Source organism: Micromys minutus (assembly GCF_963924665.1).
Source record: "Micromys minutus genome assembly, chromosome: 17".
In the NCBI taxonomy this organism is placed as follows: domain Eukaryota; kingdom Metazoa; phylum Chordata; class Mammalia; order Rodentia; family Muridae; genus Micromys; species Micromys minutus.
The window spans coordinates 22,826,152-22,850,467 of record NC_137952.1 but is presented as its reverse complement, the minus strand read 5'-3'; the positions used below and the strand labels follow the sequence as shown (position 1 = coordinate 22,850,467).

At 39.2% G+C, this 24,316-nt stretch overlaps 1 pseudogene across 1 annotated transcript; it reads left to right on the top strand.

The window, feature by feature from the left end:
- The first annotated feature begins 389 nt into the window (after positions 1 to 389).
- LOC308431930 (large ribosomal subunit protein eL6-like) lies at positions 390 to 23,945 on the top strand (annotated as a pseudogene). Its single transcript has 7 exons — positions 390 to 396; positions 513 to 1,181; positions 1,804 to 1,864; positions 6,011 to 6,092; positions 8,456 to 8,502; positions 22,274 to 22,358; positions 23,775 to 23,945. The product of its transcript is annotated as a large ribosomal subunit protein eL6-like (transcript).
- The last annotated feature ends 371 nt before the right edge of the window (positions 23,946 to 24,316 follow it).

The window sequence follows — 24,316 nt, the reverse complement described above, 5'->3', positions numbered from 1 at the left end:
CAAAGTAAATAATTCAAGATAATTACATCACTGAAAACCTTAGCTGGTTGTGCACCAAATCTTAGGGATACAAACTTACTCTTATGGACTTTTCAAAGAACGATTGACATTATTAAAAAGCAAGAGAAATAAACTCCTGACGACATACTGTCGTCGATGTTTACACATTAGCGTGTTCCAAACTCCACTAACTCAAAGATTCTTATTTTGACACGAGGACATGTCCAACACTTCATTCTGAGAGTCTTAGTGGAAACCCTAGAATGAGAACACGAGCAATCAAGTCTTCCTCTTCATTATGCACCATCTAGACATGCTCTGAGTACATCAGAAACATCATTACTTTCAGACCGTAAGAAGCTAGCTGTTGCTTTTTGCCATCTTGCAAGATGGCGGGTGAGCAAAGTGAGGAAGCCTGATACAAAGGAGAAGAAATCTGTGGCCAAGGCGGGGGGGGGGGGGGGGGGAGAGGGAGGATGCTGCTGCTTCCGGTGCCCCAACCGCTGGCGCAGCCAGAGAGGGTAACCCTAAGGCTAAAAAGCTCTGCAAGGGGAAGCATCATTGCAGCGGAAACCCTGTCCTAGTACTCCCTATCTGCTATGTCTTCCAGAAAGGCCTTGTACAGAATGAAATAATCAGCTGCCAAGACTACAGTTGAAAAAAAAAAAAAGAGGAGAAGGTCCTTGCTACTGTCACAAAAAGAGTTGGTAGAGACAAAAACAGTGGAACCCCGGGTGGGGAAGCTTTGAAAAATGCCGAGGTATGATTCTACTGAAGATGTGCCTCAGAAGCTGCTGAGCCATAGCAAAAAGCCCTTCAGCCAACATGTGAGAAGGCTGTGCTCCAGCATCGCTCCCGGGACTGTCCTGATCATCCTCACTGGGGCCACAGAGGCAAGACAGTGGTTTACCTGAAATAGCTGGGCAGTGACTTGAATTGCTACTTGTGACTGGACCACTTGCCCTGAACAGAGTTTTTCTGCGAAGAACACACCAGAAGTTTGTCATCACCACCTCTACAAAAGTTGATATTAGCGATGTTAAAAATCCCCAAACACCTGCTTGGGGAAGCAGCTGCTCAAGCCCAGGCACCAGGAGGGTGAGATCTCTGAGAAGGAGAAATAAGAGATTACAGAGCAGCAATAGGCTCCTTAGAAAACTTTATTGATGATATTCAAGAGAGTAGGGAGGGGTCCCTAGGCCCCTTCTGTTATTATGGGTGTCTGGGAGGAAAATTGTGAGGGGGATGCTCAATGTTGGAGGCCAAGTTGGGGTTGGAACTCCTCAGCAACTGAGGGCCTCTCTCTTGCTCTCAGTGTCCTTGCTGGCGGTGGGAGGTTCAGGGTTTCTTATGCCTTGGAAGCCATGAGGTCATCACCCTCTTGCTGTAGCCGTATTCATTAAGTATTAAGTAATGGGTTTAATTTCTAGGCTGGGAGGAAGGAAGGAAGGAAGGAAGGAAGGAAGGAAGGAAGGAAGGAAGGAAGGAAGGAAGGAAGGGAAAAGACAGACAGACAGACAGACAGAAACACAGTGGCAGTGACAGAGACACAAAGAGACAAAGAGAGACAAAGACAGAGAGAGACGGGCATGGGGAGTAGGGACTATTGAAGGCCAGTTTCTTCTCTCCCATTCTCATTACTTTATTCAGCTCATGAATAAGTAGATGAGTTTGTGGTCTTCTTTCCAAATCAATGAAAGGGTTTTCAAGCTAGAAGGGTAATTTAAACTTACTGTCCACATACCCAAGTCACTCTCCCCTCCTCTAAACCTGATATATATGATTGTTTTGGAATGTTTCTAGTTGAAAGCTTGTGGCTGCATGATGAATATGCAGGCCATCATATCAAACACCCTGATGAATGGTAATGTGATCATTTGTCAATGTAAAGTTATCAATGTTCACAGAAGGCCAAGCAAGCAACTCCCCACCCACAACTCCAATCAGAGGTAGCTGGGTCTCCACCCACAAGGAAAACATTAGCCCTTTAACACAGCATATCCCATCACTGGATGACAGACTCAAAGCAAAAAGACAAATAGTGTGTCTGTCTGTGCTTAAAAATGGCTGTACAAATACAGCTTCTATATTTCTACTTTGGGAAGGGAATGTTCGTGAGCAGAATTTTAATTAATTAACCATTATTTTTAAGACTAAAATAATAATATAGCTTCAAAAACTTTTTTTTTACAAACTGTACTTCTGAGTCATAGCAATTAATACAACAGACAGTGTCTACCTTCTCCAATTTATGTATGGAATCAAAAAAGATAACAACACAGTGTGGTTATGCACACTCTAGGAACTGGACCAGTGTGGGAATAAAACTCTCCACATATTGCTTCTTTCTAGAGAATATAATTTTACCAGCTCATCACTGATTCCTCACAAATAATATTCTTTTGTTTTTATAACAGTAAATCCTGTTTGAGGTTATGATTTCATTAAAGAAAGGCCTCTGAAATATGTGAAAATAATATATTTAATTATTGGTCACATACTTGAAGGAAATGGTTCAGACTCAACATATACAGCAAAAGAAAAATGAGTTCTTTTCACTGGGCTTCATTTTCTTCCTCTGGAGAGTGCTTTGAATAGTATCTAACATGAAAAAATAAGTTGTATATTCCTTCAACAAAGAAATGGATACAGAAATTGTGGTATATTTACACAATGGAGTACTAATCAGCTATTAAAAACAATGACTTCATGAAATTCCTATGCAAATGGATGGAACTTGAAGCTATTATCCTGAGTGATGTAACCTAGTCACAAAAGAGCATTTATGGTATGTACTCACTTATAAGTGGATACTAGCCCCAAAAGCTCTGAATATCCAAGAAACAGTTCACAAAACTTATGAAGCTCAAAGAGAATAAAGGCCAGAAGGTGGATGCCTCAGTCTTTCTTAGAAGGGAGAAGAAAATGCTTACAGGAGGAAATAAAGGAATAAATAGAGGAGCAGGGACTGGAGAAAAGATCATCCAGAGACTGCCTTACCTTGGGATCTACCCCATATGCAGCCACTGAACCCAAGCATTATTGCTGATGCTAAGTAGTGCTTACTGGCACAAACCTCATATGGATGCCTCCTCAGAGGCTCTGCCAGAGCCATACTGATGCAGAGGAGGATGCTTGCAGCTAACCATCAGACAGAATACAAGGACCCCAATGAAGGAGCTAGAGAAACGACTGAAGGAGCTGAAAGGGTCTGCAACCCCAGATGAAGAACAAAATGATCAACTAACCAAAAGCACCACAGCTCCCAGAAACTAAAACACCAACCAATGAGTTCGTATGGAGGGACCCCTGGCCCCAGGTGCACATGCAGCAGAGGACAGCATTTTCTGGTATCAATGGGAGAAGAGAACTTTGGTCTAGTGAAGGCACATTGTCCCAATGTAGGGGATTGCCAGGGTGCCGAGGTGGGAGAGGGTCGTTGGAAGAAGGAGCACCTCATAGAGGCAATGGGAGGGGGGAAGGAGATAACACCTGAAATGTAAATACAGAGAATATCCAATCTTTAAAAAAGGAAAGAAAGAAAAGTTGTGTAATAATGTGTATGCAAATTGCTAAGGATCGAGCCTAAGAGTGGCAGACAGCCTGGATTATAATTCTGAATAGTCCATGTCAGAAGCTGAAGGATTACACCACTGGCAGTAAAGATTATTTAAAGTGAATTGCAATTGTCTTTGACAAAAAGATATTTTTACTTCCAGTCTTATCTATCTCATAAATATATTAAATATTCAAATTATTTCATCTAGTAATAAATTTATGTTTAGCATTGAAATATCTATATAAATGTGAGTAGAATGAATACTTAGCTTTATGAATTGTTGGACAGAGTAAGGCTATTGAGTAGCTATTACTTAGGCAAACTTATATAACTTTTAATTTTACATTACTTTTCTTGAATTTTCTTGGATAGCCTGACAAGGAACTCAATTGAAAGTCTGAGTTAAGAGTGGGAGATTAAAGAACATTCTATTCTAAATGAGATGTCCTCATCAAACTTCTCTCCTTAGGGTTCAGGGAGAATTGTGGACAGGAGACAGAAAGATTACAAGAGACAGAGGGGACGAAGGAAAACAACAACAACAACAAAAACCAGTGTCTTCCAGTCACAACAGGGTTGATGTCCGTATGAACATTCAGAAACCATGGATGCAGGAACAGGGTTGGAAAGACGAAAGCCAGACAGGCTCCTAGGGGTGCGTGGGAGGAATGCATGGCAGAGTCCTACCCAATATCCAGAACCTATCTGCGACTGGTTCCCACTTGGAAAGGAAAACAGCTTTCTCCAGTGGGGTCCTACTGGTATATTTACCACACATAAGGGGAGACAGGCACGAGGAGGCGAGCAGAGAAGGAACTCAATAATTTTCCTGTAAACTTTTTGTTTCATGCTGCTATGTTTGGATTTTTGTTTGTTTTACTGATATTTTAGGAATTTTTCAATTTTGTGGTGGTGGTGGTGGTTGTGTGTGTGTGTGTGTTTGTGTGTGTGTGCGTGTGTGTGTGTGTGTGTGTGTGTATGTGAAAGAGAGAGAGAGAAAGAGAGAGAAGAGAGAGAGAGAGAGAGAGAGAGAGAGAGAGAGAGAGAGAGAGAGAGAGAGAGAGAGAGATTCTTGTATTTATTTTTATTTTTTCCTTTGAATTTTTGTTTGCTTGGGGGTTTTCTTTATTTGTTCCCCCATTTCCCTGTGGTTTTTCCCCCTCTAAATGTAGAGAAAAAGAAATAAGAAACTTGAGTGGGTAGGTGAAGAGCATCTTAAAACAGTTGGGAAGGAACATGATCAGAATATATTATATGAAAGAATTTTCAATTAAAATCAGAAGAGATATTTTTGAGTTATGGGTGATACGTTCATCCCTAACAGTCAACTTTATCTTCTTAGCCATTGTACCCACTCCATTTTTTATCTGCCTTCATCCATTCCCTTCATCACAATGTTTCCAATGAACTGTACTGACCTACTGACATACATTTAAGGGGTCTAGAATATACATTATCCAGTCGTTCTTCAGTCTGGGTTTTCACAAAGCTTACTAATTCTCTCTGTGCCAGCTGTTTTTAGTCATCTGTGTCTTCCAATAAAAAAGTTGGGTTATTAAAGTGGTTAAGAAATTGGGCTTCAAAGTTATTGTGGCGTAGGGTCAAATCCCAAGTTCCTGCTTACTACCTTAAGACACACCATACAATACTCTACAGCTCCCTCAGGTCACAATGAGGTCAGAAAGTTAACTCTTATCTGGAGGGCTGTTACAAAAACAGAGTTCCTCTGGCACCATAAAGATCAGCAACTATGTAAGAGCTGCTGAGTGAAAGCTAGCCATCAGTAAATGGTCCTTCATTTTTAGCTGAAGGTGTTTTGGGACACTACAAAAGAGCCTTGTGATTTCATCAGTGCTTCTCCTTTTCCAAACTTAATGTCATTAAAGTTGTATGTTTTTATTCTATTTAAAATGTAGTCTTAAAAGTTTAAGAGATTTACCCTGACTATAATATTTCAAATATTGCTCATAGAACATTGAAATATTAATAGACAATTCTACATGGATACTTGTTTTACCTTGTTGTATTTTAAGTAATGAATGATATTTCTTAGCTTGGTAAGGAAAAATGATATGCTTAAATCTCATCCTTTGTCTTATGAAATTAACTGTCAGCTATCGGGACACCATTAACCTTTCTAATTGAGAAGGGTCAGGAGATGAGAGGAAGAGCAATAGTTGCTACCTAGAATGTCACCTCTGTCATTTCTGCAATAGCTTCTACCTTAAGAAATGCATCATGAATATAGAAAATGGAAATAACCTCCCTTGGGCTCTCAAAACAAACTCTGTTAGCTTATTGGGATTTTAAAACTCTTTGTAACCATAAGAAAACATTTGAAGCATCTTTACATGGTCTAAGAGGCAATGTTTAGAACTAGCAAACTAGACACCTGGGTAAAGTCTAACATCAAGAACTTGTGTGCAACTTTCGAAATTTGTATAATGCTAGGATCACCATCTGCACAGCTGTCATGAAAGTTCCCAGAGAGTGTCGTTCAGACTGCGCTAAAAGTTCTTATGACCCTCAGAAGGTTTGGGAAGTATCATCACACAGTTTCTTTGTTATCTGGGGCAAACATTGCCTACCTTACTTTTCATCCAAACACAATCTAGTGCTCTTATGAAGCTTAGCATGAAGCATTCTAACTCAGTCTCCACAGCTTATCAGGACAGGATCTGTGACTTGGTATTTTGGTTGTGGGACCAGTGAGCCATGGGACCTGGAGAAGCAGGCCTGGAGCAAGTGTGTTGTCAAGCCATATCTGAATCAGGGAAATAATTTCCTAATATCTTCAGGAACAGGACCGTTTCCCCACTGTCCTGGGCCTGCATTCTCTAGTGCAAGTAACCCTATGACCCTACCTTTGCCTCACCAGAGGAGGTCACATAGGCCAGTTGCCAGGTTAAAATTCTTTCCCATTATAAGGTCATGTCTAGCAGCACCTGGAATTCTTCTTCATGAAAATGAAGCATCCCAGCGTCATGGCCACTGCCAATGATGACACACATTCATTCCCCAAAGGTTTAAATAGATTCCCCCCCCAAATAAACTAAACCAGTTCTCCTTAACCACACACTTAGTAGCCTCACTCATGACCAAGATTCTGCCTTCACCTTCCCTTGCATCGCTAAGCTTCTCTCCCTCCAGCCCAGCCATGTATGACATGGGCCTGAGGACCCCATGGAGAAGTGGACTTGTGGCAGCATTTGCTGACCAAGTTTTAGACAAAGAGCACATCTAAGTAGTATTGTATCTCATAATCTGCCGGTTCACTTCTGGCCTTTACACTTATGTTCACTTTTTCCTGAGGTGCAGAATCAGTTTGCTATACATTTTTTAATCCTTTATTACTCCATGCAAAATTCTTGATACTACATAGTAAGGTTTATTCTCAAGGCTATAACATTTGCTTTTTTTTTTAACTCAGCATTTTCTTTACTTACATTTCAAATGACATGCTTCTCCTTATAGACCTGATGTCTTTTCCTAAATGTAAGAGGGCTCTATAAGAGGATTTATTCTCTACAGAATAATTCGCTTCTCCACTGTTGGTGGGGTTGTAAACTGGTACAACCACTCTGGAAATTAGTCTGGTGATTTCTCAGAAAATTGGACATAGTACTATCTGAAGAACCAGTTATTCCACTTCTGGGCATATACTCCAGAGAAGCTCCAACATACAACAAAGACATATGCACCACAATGTTTATAGCAGCCCTATTTATAATAGCCAGAAGCTGGAAAGAACCGAGATGTCCTTCAGTAGATGAATGGATACAAAAATTGTGGTATATTTACACAATGGAGTACTACTCAGCTATCAGAAACAATGACTTTATGAAATTCTTAAGAAAATGGATGCATCTAGAGAACATCATCCTGAGTGAGATAACCCAGTCACAAAAGAACAGACATAATATGCAGTCACTGATAATTGGATACTAACCCCAGAAAGCTCTGAACACCCCAGAAACAACTCACAGACTATATGAAGTTCAAGAAAAACAAAGGCCAAAAAACTGAAAAATCATTATGCTTAATCTTTACACACCAAAAAAATTTTGACTATTTCTAGATTACATCTTGTTTTACATGTACTTTATGCTCATTGTAACTAGTAAGATTTTAATGTATACTACCAAACCTTTAAAAAAATCAAGTACTGACAGAAATGTATTCAAATACTTTTATGCAAAAATGCTTTTAAAATCTGTACATTTATTTCTGTTTTTAAAATAAAGTTGTTCAATTAAAAAATGTAATTTTTTGTTGTGTAAAAATAAAATATGACAATAAATAAGGTCCAGTGCTGAGTTTCAATAAAAGAAAAATAGGACCTAAACTTTTCTTGGTAATGCCAACTTAAGTTTTAAGTGCAAACTTCTCAAAGGTAACATACAACATTCTCTTTCTCCTTAGAAGAAATAAACAAAAAGTTCAGCAATAAGGACTTTCACTTTTGCAGAAAAAAAAGGAGGAATTTTTAAAGGGTATTTACATCTACAATGAAAAATCATAATGTCACACACACTTTGCAACATCATTTTACATTAATGTTGTCTTCTATCTCCAAGATAATAACTATGTGATAACTTAAGGCTGGTGTTGAGTGATAGAGTATATTCCTAGTATGCATGAGACCCTAAATTTAATTCACACACAAACACACAGAGGCATGCAGCACACATATATGCACACAAAACCACTAAGACTTATGACTTCTATTCATTTATAGTACATGGAATAAAGTTTCAAGTAAATTGGTAATTTTTCTCATTTATAATGGGCAGAGGTACAAATCATGATTGCCTTCTCCAGTGCTAAAGCATATTTAAACTTGTAAAAGAAGTTTCTAATTTCTTTAAGTCACGCCAATGTTTTTCTTCATTGCAGCATTATTTTAAAAGAAACTTGGATGTTGTCTCTAATGAGGACAAAGCGTAGCTCATCTCTGCTAGTTTCCCATGCATTTTCACTCTTGCCTTCTTCACCCCAAAGCCATCATGATTTACAATGAGCTTTTGTTTGAATTTCATGCACACGTTGTCGTGTTTGTCAGAGGAGACGGAGCCAACTCTTCCTGAGCCACAAGGTGAGCTTTAGAGAAACTTATTAAAGGATTTTATGTTTGAATTTAGAAGAAATTGTCGGTTCTTTCCACTTTTGAGGGTTCCCTTTTCAAAGATGCCAGGCTCAAAACCACTTCAAAGCCAAGTCTCTATCAAATATCCATGAATGACTGACTTGGGACAGCTTGACTCTCAAAAATGAGAGACCACTGTAACAGTAGCTTTCCTTTTACTGTGGCTCATAGGTGAGCCAGTAAACCAAACCAAACCAAAACAAAACAAAACTAAAGGCATGCTGTAAGAGATATGTAAGAATAACTAAAACTGCAGCTCCCTAATTGTGGTGCTTTGAGTATGCTTGGTCTGGCAAATGGCACTATTAGGAGGTGTGGCCTTGTTGGAGTAGGTGTGGCCTTGCTAGAGTAGGTGTGGCCTTGTTAGAGTAGGTGTGGCCTTGTTGGTATAGATGTGTCATTGTTGGAAGAAGTGTCTCACTGTAGAAGTGGGCTTTGAGTGTCTCCTCCTAGTCCAGTAGGAGACAGTCTGTTTCATGACTTCCTTTGGATGAAGATGTCAAACTCTCTACATGACTTCTCCAGCACCATACCTGCTTAGATGCTGCCATGCTTCCTGCCATGTTGATAATAGACTAAACCTCTGCACCTGTAAATAAGCTGCAATTAAATGTTGTCCTTTATAAGGGTTATTTTGGTCATGGTTTCTCATCACAGCAAGGAAACCTTAACTAAGACAGAATTTGGTAACAGGAACTGGGGTATTGCTCTGATAGGCTTGACCATGCTTTTGTTTGGAGGAATGTGGATTTTGGGACTTTGGAAAGCAGTGAACTGCTTTAAGTGGGGTTTAGTGGACCATCCCTGTAAGAATATGGAAGACACTGGTTCTGAGGGTGATTTGAACTATGCAGACCTGCTGCAAAAGGCAGTGGAGAAGAATTTCAGTGTGTGGATTAAAGACTATTTCTGTGGTTTTTTGTTGTAGAATGTGGCTGATTTATGCCCTTGTTTGAAGAGTCTGCCTGAGACTAAGGTAAAAAAAAAATTTATATTAATCACAGTGACAAGAGAAGTCTCAAAGCCCATCAACATGGTGACATGCTTCCTCTAACAAAGCCACCCTTCTCAATGTGCCACTGCCAGGGCCAAGCATTGTCAAAGCACCACACTAGTACTACTCTAGTTCTTCATAGACTCGCTTATGAATTTCATTGATCACCAGGAACCATATCAGATGTGAAGTCTGGCCACAAAAGAGAAACTCAGGCTCAAATAGCCACTGTGCTTTCCACATGCAGTTCTGTTACAGGAGGTGACATTTTTCTCTACCACTGTGAAAACATATCCTGACTTAATCATGGCCCTCTGATTCTCTTCACCATGCCCACTAGGCTACTCCATATTGGCCATGGCCTGGTGCTATGCTGATTTACACAAAGGTCATCAAAAATCTAATAGTCAAAGCAGTTCACTACTCACCCTCTGTGTCTTCTTTCTATGTCTCTGCACTCACATTGTTGGTTATAGGCATAATTCCTGCTCCTTAGACTAGCCCCATGGATACTCTTGAAGTCAGTGGATGAGTGTAAATCTTTTGTTATTCAACGGTTATATCCATTCAATATGCCATTCACTCAAACTCCTTACTCCGCTGATATGTCTTCTATAAATGACCACTTAGGGTGTTCGTCCTTTCTTCACCTGTACCTTCCATCCTCTCTGGATTCTTTACCACTCTACAGCCCAGCCTCGGTGGACCACATCAACCCAGCTTTCATTCATGCTAAGCCAAATGTCAATGAGGGTTTGAAGGCTCAGAACACTTCCATGACAATGAACCAAAATTTGTCAATATTCTTCTTTCCATAAGAACACTTTCAGACATTTTAGTCTTAGAACCACATTCAAACACCAAAATCAACCCATTAGTGATTCTAAAATCTGGTCATATTCATTGTATGTCTACCACCATTCACCATGTTAGCAATTAAAACTGAGGTTTCAATTAAAATAGGTACTTGTAGATTCATTTAAATTATACAAATAAAACTATAACATATTTTAATTAGTTAGAATGCCCTTAAATTGTGAGAAGAGTGGTGTTTTGAATAATTTTGATTAGTTTAGAACAAAGGTAGTTACTTACTCTACATTCAGCTTCTTCTAATATATTATGTTTATTATGAGGAGAAAATCTAGCATCATGTGGACGTTGACATAGAAGTAGAAAGAGTCCTGGTATAACCCTTATAGCCAATCACACTATTCTTCTATGATACCATATCCAAACTCAACTAACCAATAGAGGTAGTATAGACTGGGGCCTAGCATGAACCATTCATGTTCTGTTAATGTCTATTCCTCTATAGGTTTTCGATCTACTATTTTGTAATATCATAACCTAGTAATGTATAAATCAACAATGTTTTAGTGGGTTATACAGACGTTCTGGAGGTGTTGCATCTCAGCACATAATGTTCAAAATTTACATTTGACTATGTCGCCACCAATCTTACAAATCAGAAAGCTGCTATCGTCATTAAAGTGATTAGAAATTTTTCAAAATTATGGAGTAATTACATAAACTCTCTTATTTGAGATTGCCATTGTACTCTGGCTTGAAGTAGAAATGCTTGTGCATATTTCCCTCAAACTACTAAAAATGCACTCAAGGATTAACACATGTGAAAATTAAAAACTGTTTTCTTGCTTCACAGAGGACAGTGTTAAAGGAAACATATTTCTTTTACTGAGCCTATATAGAGGTGACAAACACAGTAATCACAAGCTCAGTGTGGTGCCATTACCCCAATTTCTGCAACAGCAGTTATACCCAACAAAGGATTTGTGTGTGTGTGTGCGTGTGTGTGTGTGTGTGTGTGTGTGTGTGTGTGTACACCATCAGAGCAAATAGGGGCACAAGAAAACAATGAGATTCAAATGGTTTTTCAAAGATGGAACTATTTAGAAATATCTACTTTCTGAATAGTGAGTTAAACCACTCATTTAGATAGTGCACACGCAGTACCACTACCACAACCACCACCATCATCACTATGACTCTATCACTTTTTTTGGGGTTGGGCAGGTGCTGGGATATCTATGAACTCCATAGCCAAAATATGAAACAAAACAGCAAGTTCAGCAAGCATAGTATACCCAGAAAGAGAAGTAGCTGACTGTTGTTGGCTTTATGATCAATATCTCAAATTGTCCATTCACTTTTAGAAGAAGTATTTAAAGGTATCAAAACTTAGAACTGCTTTAATTATAAAATTTTCAAAATAATTTTTAATGTTATTTATTGTAGAAACCACAATTGCACTTTTGATATCTCTAGAATCTCTGTGAAGACAGGATATCCCAACTGGTATGTCTCTCTCTCTTTCTCTCCCTCCCTCTCCCTCTCCCCCCACCCTGTGTGTGTGTGTGTGTGTGTGTGTGTGTGTGTGTGTGTGTGTGTGATGTTATCTTGATTATAAATCCATGGTCATTTGAGAATGAAGAGTTAATTGCTAGGACCCTATCCTTAAGCTAATATTTTATCTTTATCTATTAAACACAAGAATACATCAAGAAAAATACCTATTCACTTTCAGATGGCTATGCCAGTCAGTCATACAACATCTGTAAAGATTCTCTGTATACTCACAAGAAAATAGAGTGGCAGGTATCATTTTAACATTATTATATAAATGTTTCCCCTTATAAAGAACTGTTCCAAGGTCACCAGAAATCTCAGGTCCCTGAGTCTCAGATGAGAAGCATTGCATGGATATTGTTGTAGGATAATTATTTTCATATTTGTTTGTGAATTCCAAATTTTGAGGAGGAGGTAGATTAAAGTTATTGGCAAATCAAATTAAAGCAGGTCAATAATGAAAGGAAAGGTAGAGCTTTAAAGCCTAATTAATCTCATGTCGGAGGCAGGATTCTTCTAGGCTACCAACCACTCACCAATTTGGTTAACACAAGTGATAAATGAGTATAGAGAGTATGAATTCCTAAAATGTTCACTAATAATCACAATGACTTAATGCAGATACACTTTAACAATCTTTAGTCACTGGAAAAGAAGAGTCGCTATGAGGACTTCAGAAGATAAACTTTCTAGCACAGTGCTAGACCCTTAGTAAACATTACCTAAAAATCTATGGTTTTCTACTCAAGAAATGTCTTCTTCAAGGCAGTATATAATACAGTTTACACACACACACACACACACACACACACACACACACACACAGAGAGAGAGAGAGAGAGAGAGAGAGAGAGAGAGAGAGAGAGAGAGAGAATCAAGGCAAGGGACAAAAGTAAAACTCTAAATCACAGTGGTCTTGAATGCAAAATATAAATAAATATTTATTGTAGAAACAACTTGCAAGTATTACTGATAAGAGTTTGGCTTGGAGCAAGGTTACCTTAGATCCAGCACCAAGTCTCAGGATTCTGTTTATGTGGCTGTCCAATGAATCATGAAAGTTCAATTTGTAAAGACGTTTTAAGTCTTAGGAGTTGGATGCTTTCAGCATTGTAGAATTTTGGTGTCTTTGGGTACTTATTGTTTTCCATTGATTAGTACTGCAATGTATGGAGTATTTGCTTCTATAAATGGATTTCATTTCTAGGCATGTGAAAGAGGTAATTGCCACATTCTTTCAACTCTTTTCTGAAGTGAAGTATAAACAAAATCAAAACCAAAATCACTCTGCATTGGCTCTTTTTCTGTTTGTACCTCTCAATGAAACCATCTCCCCGGCCCTTAGGCAGACTTTGAATTTTTTTTTGACACCAAAACATGCCACACAAGTGATCACAGAGACAAATAAGCAACCAAACGTGCCTCAACCCTTTCTCAAAATGAACAGTCAAAGAAACTTTGTTCTCTACGCATTTGACTCTGGAAGTGGTAGTTCCTGGCCATGAGGTTAAAATGCTAAGAACCTGGTACATAGAAACTGCTTTCATAGAGAATTATATCTGACTTCACATGGAGTTTGCATCTAACAATCTAACATTTAAGCCTGTGGTAAGCCGGGTTGGTGTTCTATTCTTGTGGATGATTCCAGAGCCTAATTTGGCTTAATTATTAGTAGTTGGTTTGCAATAAAAATGGACAGTAAAAAGTTTATGTAATAATTCAAAAGGGTGCATGGCAGGAAATATAAAAGAAGAGCACACGGTAGGGAGAAGAATGTTATACTGTCAAACATGAGGCAAAGAGTCTTAATTACAGTTTCCTGTTTTTTGCAAAGGACAGGACCAAACCCATGCCCCCCCTCACCAAAGCAGACAGCCCACAGAGAAACCATAATGATGACAGTGGAAGGCTTACGGTCATAAATTTAAAGGTTCAAACTTTTATAAGGCCAATACCTACAAACGCTGTAATCAGTAAATTAGAACAGAAAGGAAAAAGCCTAGAGAAATAAATACAGATGCTAAGGCTACGGGGTTTGTAGCCTATGGAACCCGAAGAGCTGTAAACATGGAGGGTTCAAAGCAATTAGTGCATGATTGCAAATGCTAACAGAGGCTCATGGAACAACATCGCTGATGATGGATAGTGGAATAGCAGGGGAGAGACAACAGAAAACTCCAAGGGAAAGACAGAGAGGGACGTAATGAGGTCAGAAGCAATTCGTAGCCACTCGGCCTGTAGCTCCGTGAGACTGTTCTCTCATATCCCTTCTTAAGGGATCAGTCCACCATATCTGAATATTATACCTTACAGGCTTACACAATGCCCTTTAACAATGAGACTATAACACAACTGCCAAGATCCATAGTTGATCTATGTTTCTAGTGAAATGTGCACGGTTCTTTAAGTTTGGTCTCCATGTTTAGCATAAACATACATGACACATGATTTCTTTTGCAAAGATTGTTTTCTCAAGGCAAAGAGGCCTGATTCAAAGGTGGAACTTTTCATGTGACATCCGTGTTTTCTGGGGTTGGGTATTGTTTGTTCTTGCTTCTGTTTGTTTGTGGTAGCATCAGTCTCAGGGTTTTTGTAGAGTAAATGCTTTTTGTGTTCTTTGCAGTGCCTACACTTGAGGGGTTCATGATTTCTGACAGTTTTGCACTTTAACTCTACATGAAGTGTCAAGGCAGGCAAAAGAGGATTAATCTTGGACGGCCCTGTTTGGCTTAGTGACAGTTTGATGAATTCACTGGAAAGTTTAGATCATTAATTAGCCTATTTTTTTATTTTGTGTATTTTCCTTATTAATCTTGTTTTTATGTTCCTTTCATCCGCCTATAAATAAACATTTGTTCTGTCAACATAGGCACTGCTCCTTGGTGGTGCATAGTCTACCTTGCTTTAGCTGTGGGTGTTTCTTGGGTTTATTGATGTTTGTTAAAATGGATTCACTCTCAGTCCTAAGCTGAAATGAAATTGCTACTTCAATACTTTTGTCTCGGTCGGTCTTCCCATTCCATTTTCATTATTTCATTGCACTTTGTTTAAAAGGAAAATACAAGGAGCAGGGTGTGTGATAACACAGAGGTGCGGAGAGCAGCCTGGGGAATAACATCTATGGCTAGCTCTTCCACGCTTTATTTCCCTGAGGAATTTTTCCTCCTTATTCTTCACCATCTGTATGTGTGTGCGCGCACGCACGTGCCTGTGTGTGTACGTACACGTGTGTGCCTGCATGCTTCTGCGTGATCTTTGTTTATTGAGATTCCTGATGTTTAACTTTAACTTAAGAAATGACTTATTCAGATCTTAATTCAGTCTTTCAGAGACTATTCTGGTTCCTACATGAAGCAGACCAAGATAGGGAAGTGAGGTGGAAGGCAGGCAAGTGGGGGAAGCCACGGGTTGACTTGGTGACCCTGGTGAGTAGAGATGGAATGGGGCCACTGTTAATACTCTCAGTGTTTCAATGAGCTCATATGCAAAAATAAATGATATAAAATGCTCTTCTGGATACAAAGGCAAGTATTCACTAGGTTATACTCTTCCCACTAGCAAGATATGGAGAAGTAAAGATGCCTAGTTACCCAGGGCTCTCTAGTATGTGGTCTCTGGCCTCTAATAAAACAGATTATATAGAAATGCTTAACTTGTCGTAATAAACTAAAGTCGTCAACTCAGCAAATGTAGAAGAATTTTAAATTTTTTGATCTGGCAAGGGATTACATTTAAAAGTCTTTTAGGTCTGTGCAATCTTGCTGAAATATAGACACTACCTTAGTACACACCATTATTAGTTTATAGACAGAATCACCCATATTCAAAAATGATGACTAATTGAGGAGCAGATGAAGCAACAGATCAGAGAAGGATTTGACAGACTGAGTCAGAGATTGGAGATGCCCAACTCCCAGGAGCATAGAGGCGGTTTTACCAGGACCGTTTCACAGAGACAGGCTTCAGGTAAAGATAGAAATGAACCAGACAACAAGAAGAAGCCCAAAGATTAGAACCTTTTGCCAGTTAGTTTAAGGTCAAGCAGACCAATTCAGTCAGAAGCTGAGAGAAGCCAGTTTGAATCAGTCATCTAGGAAACTTAAATTGTATAGAGGACATGGTCTTCCATACTGAGGCCTAAGGATAATTATAACAGAGAAAAATGGTTGGGGCTCAGCCCAAGCTGTGTATTCACACAGCTTTGAAACAGGCTCTCACCTCGTCTTATTATCTGAGAAAATAAAAGATACATTTATAAGCAAATATAAATAATTTCTTAAAAACACTGTCATCACTAGAATTCCAAATCTAAATAAAACTATGTATATAGAGTTAAGTAGAGTGTTTCTAAGCTACGATGTCTATTCATTGCATAGAGACCCATTGCAACATTTTCCCTATATAAACACAGATCTTAAAGTCATGAAATCCAAGTTTGTCCACTTTCAGAAAAGTCAGGAGAAACTTAGAGAAATGCCCCAATCATCAGTTTCCTCTTTGTCTTTCAGACATATCACTTGGAAATTCAGTGGTTACATTTAATGTCTTTCAGAACCATATACCCAATAGAGAGAGAAGGGGGAAATGGTATGGCCAGCCCAGATTACCAATGCCCATCTGGGACATTGCATTTTGTTTCATTTTGAATTCGTTTATGTTTAATGGGTACCTATAGAAAGACATCATAAAGAATCCAGCATTCTCCTACATGCTTCTAAGATCATTTGTCAGGTTCAGTGTTAATGAACACGAGCAAAAGGGGTGAAAGGCCAGCTTGGAGCTATTTAGCATGTCCTGCCATTTTTATGTGCAAAGCACTGAAGGGATGGTTGTGGCTTCACAAAATTCTAGTTTTAGAGGTGATTACTTGAAAGGAGCTTGAGTAAGCCTTCCAACTCCAGTCACTTCAAACCATGCACTTTCCAGCATACAAAGTAAATCCAGTCTGCCGTATGCTTTTCTCATTAACAGAAACTCCGAGGGTGGTTTCACAGGGATTTTTATGTATTGTTCTACGTTCTTTGTTTGATTTATAAACTGCTGAGGGGAAATGGGGTTGTAAACCTAATCCAGGTTTATGATATAAAAGGGCAGCCCATTCTAGAAACACCTTGTGGTCTTACAAATAGAGTTAACTTTAAGCAATTTATTTAGTTAAATAACTGACTCAACTATGTATTAAATTGCTGCCAGTTGGAAATAATGGGGCTTGGCAGTTTTACTGTCAAATGTAGAGGGTATAGGAAAATATGTGGAGAGGGGCGAGTTGCAATAGACCAAGCTGGTGCAGCATTTAGTGATGGAAAAACCAAGTAATTCACCTTGACCGCACTCAAAGGGAAAAAACTGAACAGCAAGTTCTCACTATTAAACAGTTAATTACAGTGTGTTTATGTGTATAGGGCTTGATTGTTAATTGCATAAACTAAGTTCTATAAAAACAAGTACTTGCTGCCTGGCATCCTGGGTGCTTAAAAGATTAATGTAACTTGTGAGCTGGTCTGTTTTCCAGGGTGCAAACTGATTGACATCAATGGGAAGTCTGGATTTTAGAAAGGCTCTTTTATAGGATGTTTTGAGCAAAAGATAAACTCTGATGTGAACACACAACACTAATACAAAAGGTGTGAACTCTACACTCCCTGCTTCAATGTGTCTTATGGATGAGAGTCTTACTCCCATTTCTCCCTGCATGAAAATGAGAGAAAAGAATATAAAATATATAAACTAACACATAAGATTTTGAAGTCTCTTCAGTATATACTCTTTATGATCAGTTACAGATGGGAAGACACCTAAGGGAAAGAAATCAAGGAATACACAATTGTTTGGACCAGGAAAAGGAAAGTTGAGAAGTAATATAGCATGTTCTTAAAGCTTATGAAAATATTAATATGAAATACCAAGCCAGCTATCAATTCTATCAGTCCACAGGCATTGGGTGTAACCCAAAAGTTTCAATAGAACTAGCCAGGGAGAGAACTAAAACTCAGAATGGAGTTTAAGGGTGCTTGCTGTTCTTGTGAAGAGTCTTGAATTGAGTAACCAGGATGCATTGGGTGGCTCACAGCCAACTCTAACTCTATTTACAGAATATCCAAGCTCTTTTCTGTCCTTCATCGGCATACACACTCAAATGCACATAAAAAAACAGACAGATACACTCACATTCTCACACTTACAAATACAATAAAACTTTAAAGAAAAGACAAACATTGATTATTGAGTCTTTAAGTCTGATTGTACATTGTATAAAATTCAGCCAAGTTAATACCACATTTGTGATTGTTTAGATAATGGTAAAAACTACAACATATATTAAGCAGTAGTTTTATAGTTAGGAAAGAAGGCAATATGGTTAATATAAATAAAATACAAATATAGTATCAGGTGAGTCTTTTGTTGTTTATATTTAGTTAAAACTAGATATAAAATTAACTATAGCTTATGCCTTTTAAAAGTTCTATGACCTCCATGTTTTCTAAGGCTGTTCCAAGACTGAGGGTGAGCTTAGAACTCCAAGCTTTACCTGAGTCTCACAGTCCAATTTAAAAACTGACAATAAGGTTAGGGGAGATTGTTCACTGGATAAACATGCCTGCTATGCAAGCATGGGAACATAATTTTGAAACCCAAAAAGCCACATAAAATCTAGGAATGCAAACATGTACATAGGACTACAACCTCAGAGTTGGGCCAGCAGTCCAGGTGGATCCTGAGAGCTCAGTGTCCAGCCAGCCCGCCTAAAATGATGAGCTTCTGTTTTCAGAGAGATCCTGTCTCGAGCAATAAGGTGGAGCGAGACAGAGAAAGATACAGTAGGTCCGACAACACAGTGACTTTCACATGTAAGCTTGTAGTAGTAGTGGTAGTGGTGATGATGATGATAGTTGTGGTGATATTATTGACGATGATATGATGATAATAATAAACAGTATTTGTTTAGACATGGCATGCGTGTAGCATGGTTTACATGAGGGTACCACACAACGTTAATGGTACCTTTTAAAATCTTAACATGCTTTGCTTTATCATGTCTTATGGAAAAGTATTTCTAGCTCCATCCCAAATTTGTCCAGTGTTTGAGTATATGTGTGGGTGCTCTTTTTTTTTTTTTTTTTTTAGTATGCTTTGACTCTGATGAGTAAGGAGTCAGTCAAAAGTATAACCTATTTCTATACTAAGTTCTGGATAAATACATGAAGATAGCATAAGACCAAGAGCAGGCTTCACCACACAACTTAACTTGTGTGCAGAATCGGGACATCTGATAGTATTCCAAGGCAGGGTAGCTGAAAGACAGCATGCAGCTTGAATGTAAGTTGTGTCTGGTTCAAATCAGGAGTAGAGAACACAGCTTTTGTTCTTCCCTTCTGGGAACTCCAAGCTCAATGGTGTAAAAATTGTTCAAAAGGGGAGTTCGGTTTGATGGATGAAGCTAAGAGATAAGTATGATCTTAAAATGATATACTACCTCAAGAAACTCATTTCACCCTCTCCCATTAGTCTTCAACATAAACAAAAAGCATTCCAACATTTATTTGCAATGGGCCTGGTTTATTTTCTTTTATCAGAGTTGGGGCTTTCCCCCATTACTCTTACTAGCTTTCTTTGAGGCAGAAGTATGGCTCTATAAAAAAAGGGATGAAATCCTCTGCTCATTAACTCTCGTGTTAGTAAACTTTTTCTTCTCAACTGCAAGCCTTGTAATTCTTCAAGCCACCCCTCTCCCCTTCTATTCGCACACTCTGAGCTTTGCATGTCAGTCCCAAGTGCCTCACCCCATCAGTTAAATTAGCTATTTTTACAGCATCTCACAAAAAGGGTTTACAGCCCAAACTCTTTCCTCTAATCTAGCTCTTCTTTGCCGCATGTGCAATTTCTTTATTGACTTTAGGTTTGGGGAGCTTTAAAAATAATACATATCAGTGAGGGCTGCCTGCTTTCTGATCATATGTTTTCTCCTGCTAATCATCCAGTTACCTGATTAGAAACAGATGCAATCTATTTGAAACGTGAACTTAAAGAGTGAACTGCTGATGACGGCTGGTATTTTTAGATGGCCCGTGTGTATGCCACAGAATGCCTTAGAAAGTTTCCAAGGCTAAATTGTAGACTATATTTTATTTATACAATTGTTTTTCTTACCCAATGAGCCGTTCCAAACCAACTGACAGACAAAAGAGAAGAATTAGCACCGCCAACACAGGTGAAACCCACACCAAAGGACTCCTCAAACAAGAGCACAGGGCTGTGATGGGTCAAAGAGCAGGCCCTGTGGCCACTGCATGCCATACCAGGGGAAGGAAACATCTGAGCAATTATCTAAAACCTGATGCAAAATACAACATCCACTTAAGAATATGCACTGTTAGGGAAAGCAGAGAGCATACAGAAGAAGTATATTCTAAAGAAATCCACTGAGGATGTGGAAATAGAATGTGTTGTATTTTAATGAAAGGGTTTCAGTTTTATTTATACACATGTGCATATACAAATATGCACATGAAGGGACCAGAGGAGGATATCTGGGGTGTTGCTCTATTATTTTCCCCCATATCCCCTTGAAACGGGGTCTCTTACTGAACCTGGAATGAGGCTGGTAGCCAAGAAGCCCTAAGAATCCTCCCGTCTCTACTAAACTACAATACTAGGGTTGGAGGTGTGTGTGCAACCAGACCTGACTACTTCCATGAGTGATGGGATTTGAACCAGATCCTCTGCTTGTGCAGCAAGTACTTTTATCCTCTATGCCATCCATCTCTCAGACCCCGAGTAGTTGTTTCAATGGGCAGATGTAGAGGGATATTGGGGCCCACCTGGAACATGACCCCCGTCAAAATTACCACCCCCAATTTTACTGATAAGAAGGTAAATGATTAGATGGAAATAGGGTCATGTTTTATTAATGTGATCTGTTGTCAATTACACAGTTTCAGCCCAAGGAACTTGAAGTGAACCACATAGAAAGCTAGTTTTATAGAAATATCCTCAGGTATTCATTTCATCAGACTACTGAGCCTGCTGAAATTGGCTCAGAAGAAGGAAAGCCCAGTGATCTCTTCAGATCAGAACCTGGTCCCTGGGGGATTTGTTTTCCATGAACACACAATAACAAAACCAGAGCAACTGACTCCTCTACCTCGATATGAATGAAAGTCACATTTATATCTATTTCCTACCTGTGACTATCAGTAGGGTCCTGCTACACAGCCAATGTGCAGACACTGTGGTGTCAGCTTTGCTAAACTGAGGTGTTTTGCACTGAAATGACCATCGAGAAGTTTTTGTACAAAACAGTTCTCATCTGAGGTGAAACAAGAGATTTCCTAAACACAAATTTCTGGTTCAGCATTTAAATGATATTCTTTGCGACTAAGTGATTTCTTCTGGCGTCTCAGGATAGACATGGAAGTAGCTGAGGTGCTAATATTTTTTTTTTGCCGTGGTGTATTTGATAACAATAAGAGTGAGACACCTAGAAATCTGTGACTTCTTCGGCATGTTTGTCACGTGACTGTTGAGTTCATCCCAACGCTTGCCTCGGCATGTTTGTCACGTGACTGTTGAGTTCATCCCAACACTTGCCTCTTATACACACGGCCCTTTTGGCAACCATGAGAAACAGAGCGGCTGGGTTATAGTAAATAAAAGGCCCCTTTCCATTCCTTTCTTCTTCACTGTCCTATGTATTCATCTCTGCTCTAAAAGCCACGTTCCTTCATAACTCTGAGGACACATGATAGCTTGTCTTGGCAGGAACTGCAAGACCTGAAACTGTGGGTTACAGAGAAGAAAGATGTAAGAGCCTCTCACCTCACAAACTTGGGCATCAGGTCGGGGGCAGTGACAACTTGTCAGAGTCTTGTTTGTGGCACCCAAGCACACCATGCCCTGGGACTGCAGAAATGGCTGCAAAGTCCTCAGACCCTGGTTTCCTTAGTCATTAATGCTATTGATTATTTTGCTGTTTAAATACCGAGGCAGGACCTGGTGCTTGCCCCAAATAAAACCAGGCAACTCATATCTCCCTTGTCCCTTTAGAAAATGCAGATGTACCCAGACCCTAAAGCACAGCCGAGCTTAAAACATACAGATATTGGTTTTAAAAGAAAAAAAAAATTCTAGATGGAGTGGGTGTCCCAAACAAACTAAATGTTGATCTGTCTTTTATTAATTTCATTTTTTATCTTCTTGTGTTCAGACGTTTGACAGCTGTGACATTCATGGGCAATGCATTTGAAAAAGAAGACATAAATATTCAGAGACGTATTAGAATGCTGTTCGATGTAAGCACCTGTCTACTTAGTGTTGACGGAAAATCATTTCCCTTGCTTTATGCCTGTTACCTCCAGAGACCACAGAGGTCCCGTTCTATCTAAAGAGCGAGTCCCAACTTGAGCATTTGCTCTTGCAACTGCAATGTATAGAGCTAATTATATTTATTGAGGAAACAATTTTGCTTTATACTTTCAATGATACTTAAAGAATTTTGTCAATCTTCATCTGGGAAACAATTCCCCCGAGATGGAAAACCTAGTACAAAGTCCTAAAACAATGACCTCATCCTACATGGTTTCCTTTGTCGCCAGGAGAAGTTTCCTAAGCAGAATTTTCCAAGAGAAGTGTCGGGAAAGACACCTGCAAGATCTCTGAGGGCCCTATGAGAAACATCACAATGGCCACCTACAGCAGACACTTTTTCCTGTCTTCCATGGTCAACTGCAGTCAGAAAACAATAGATGGAAATTTCCAGAAGTAAATTATTTATAAACTTTATATAACTTTTATTATCCTACAATTATTGTTCTATTTTATTGATTCCTGCCATTAATCTTGTACTATGGCTAATCCATAAGTTAAGCTTTTTACAGGTACATATGTAATAAGTAGGAAATGTCACAGGATCAACAATGCTCAGTACAAACCATGGTTCTAGGCATCCATTGGGGGTCTTGAAGTATATGCTCTTCTGGACAAAAGAAAAACATTTTTTTTTTACTTTATATGCATTTGCTACATATTCTATTAACACAATCTTAAACTATCATTAATTATTACACAAAGGTGTACACTTTAAGGCAAGTAGTAAAATACCATGTTTAAATCAAATACGTCATTTTTTAAATGTTCTCTCACACGTTCCCTCTCTATCTCTGTCCTCTGTCTCTCTCTGTCTCTCTGTCTCTGTCTCTCTCTGTCTCTGTCTCTCTGTCTCTCTCTCTCTCTCTGTCTGTCTGTCTGTCTCTCTCTCTCCGTCTCTTCTTTCTTTCTCTTTACTTTAGCCAAAGTAAAAGCATCATCCTAACTTAACTAGGACAAAGAAAAGAGGGGCGAAAAGAGGGAAGGAATTGGAAATGTGGGGACTGACTTCATCGGGATACCCAAAACCTGCTTTTGCTACAGAATCTCAAAACCCCATGAGAGTCCCAGCTGTTCATACTGGGTGTGGTTAACTTAATTGTTTCCCACAAAGACTAGTTTTCCTTCCTAAATTAGGAAAAGAATGTTAGAGAAGGGCTGGCCAGGGGTTAACGCCTGACGGCTCAGCACCTCCTTCAACCGGAATCCCGGCTCAGAATTACAAATGTACCCTATTATCAGAAATATAATGAAACACAGGCCAAAGTGAATGAATGAAGTCTAATTTTTTTTTTTTTTTTTTTGGCTTTGACATTTCTCCCCATTTTACTTTTATCTGACAGAAGTGTGTAATGATGTCAGCTCGGCCTGAAGAGACGGAGGCCTGCTGGAGAAGAGAGGGGCCGGCAGCTAAGCCCACAGAGCTCACGTTTCCAAACCCTGACAATGCTGCCACCTACAGGCTAAAACTTTCAAGGCCGAGTCCACCAGCGACTGTGTTTTCCTACCCCTGACGACGAAAAGCACACAAGATCACAACAGAGCAGCAGAGTCCCAAACTCAGATCCCTGCAAAGAGTTAAGTCACCAGGTGATAGCAAAGAACGGGCCCTTTCGCTTAGCTAGTTCAGTGCTGTTCCATAATTTAATTAGGATCATCGCACGGCAACCAAAGCTGTCTAAAGGAATTACGAGCCACAAGTTCAGATCACACGTGAATCCTTTTGCTCAATTAAAGCTAAGCAATTTTTAAGGGTCCCCCCTCTCTTTGCAGTATATGCAAAGAGCAGCGAAGCGTGGCCTACATATTTTTCGCATTAAAATTATTACATAAGGCCCGTAGCATTTGAAATACTATGGAAATCAAAATGTTACACTCTGACCTT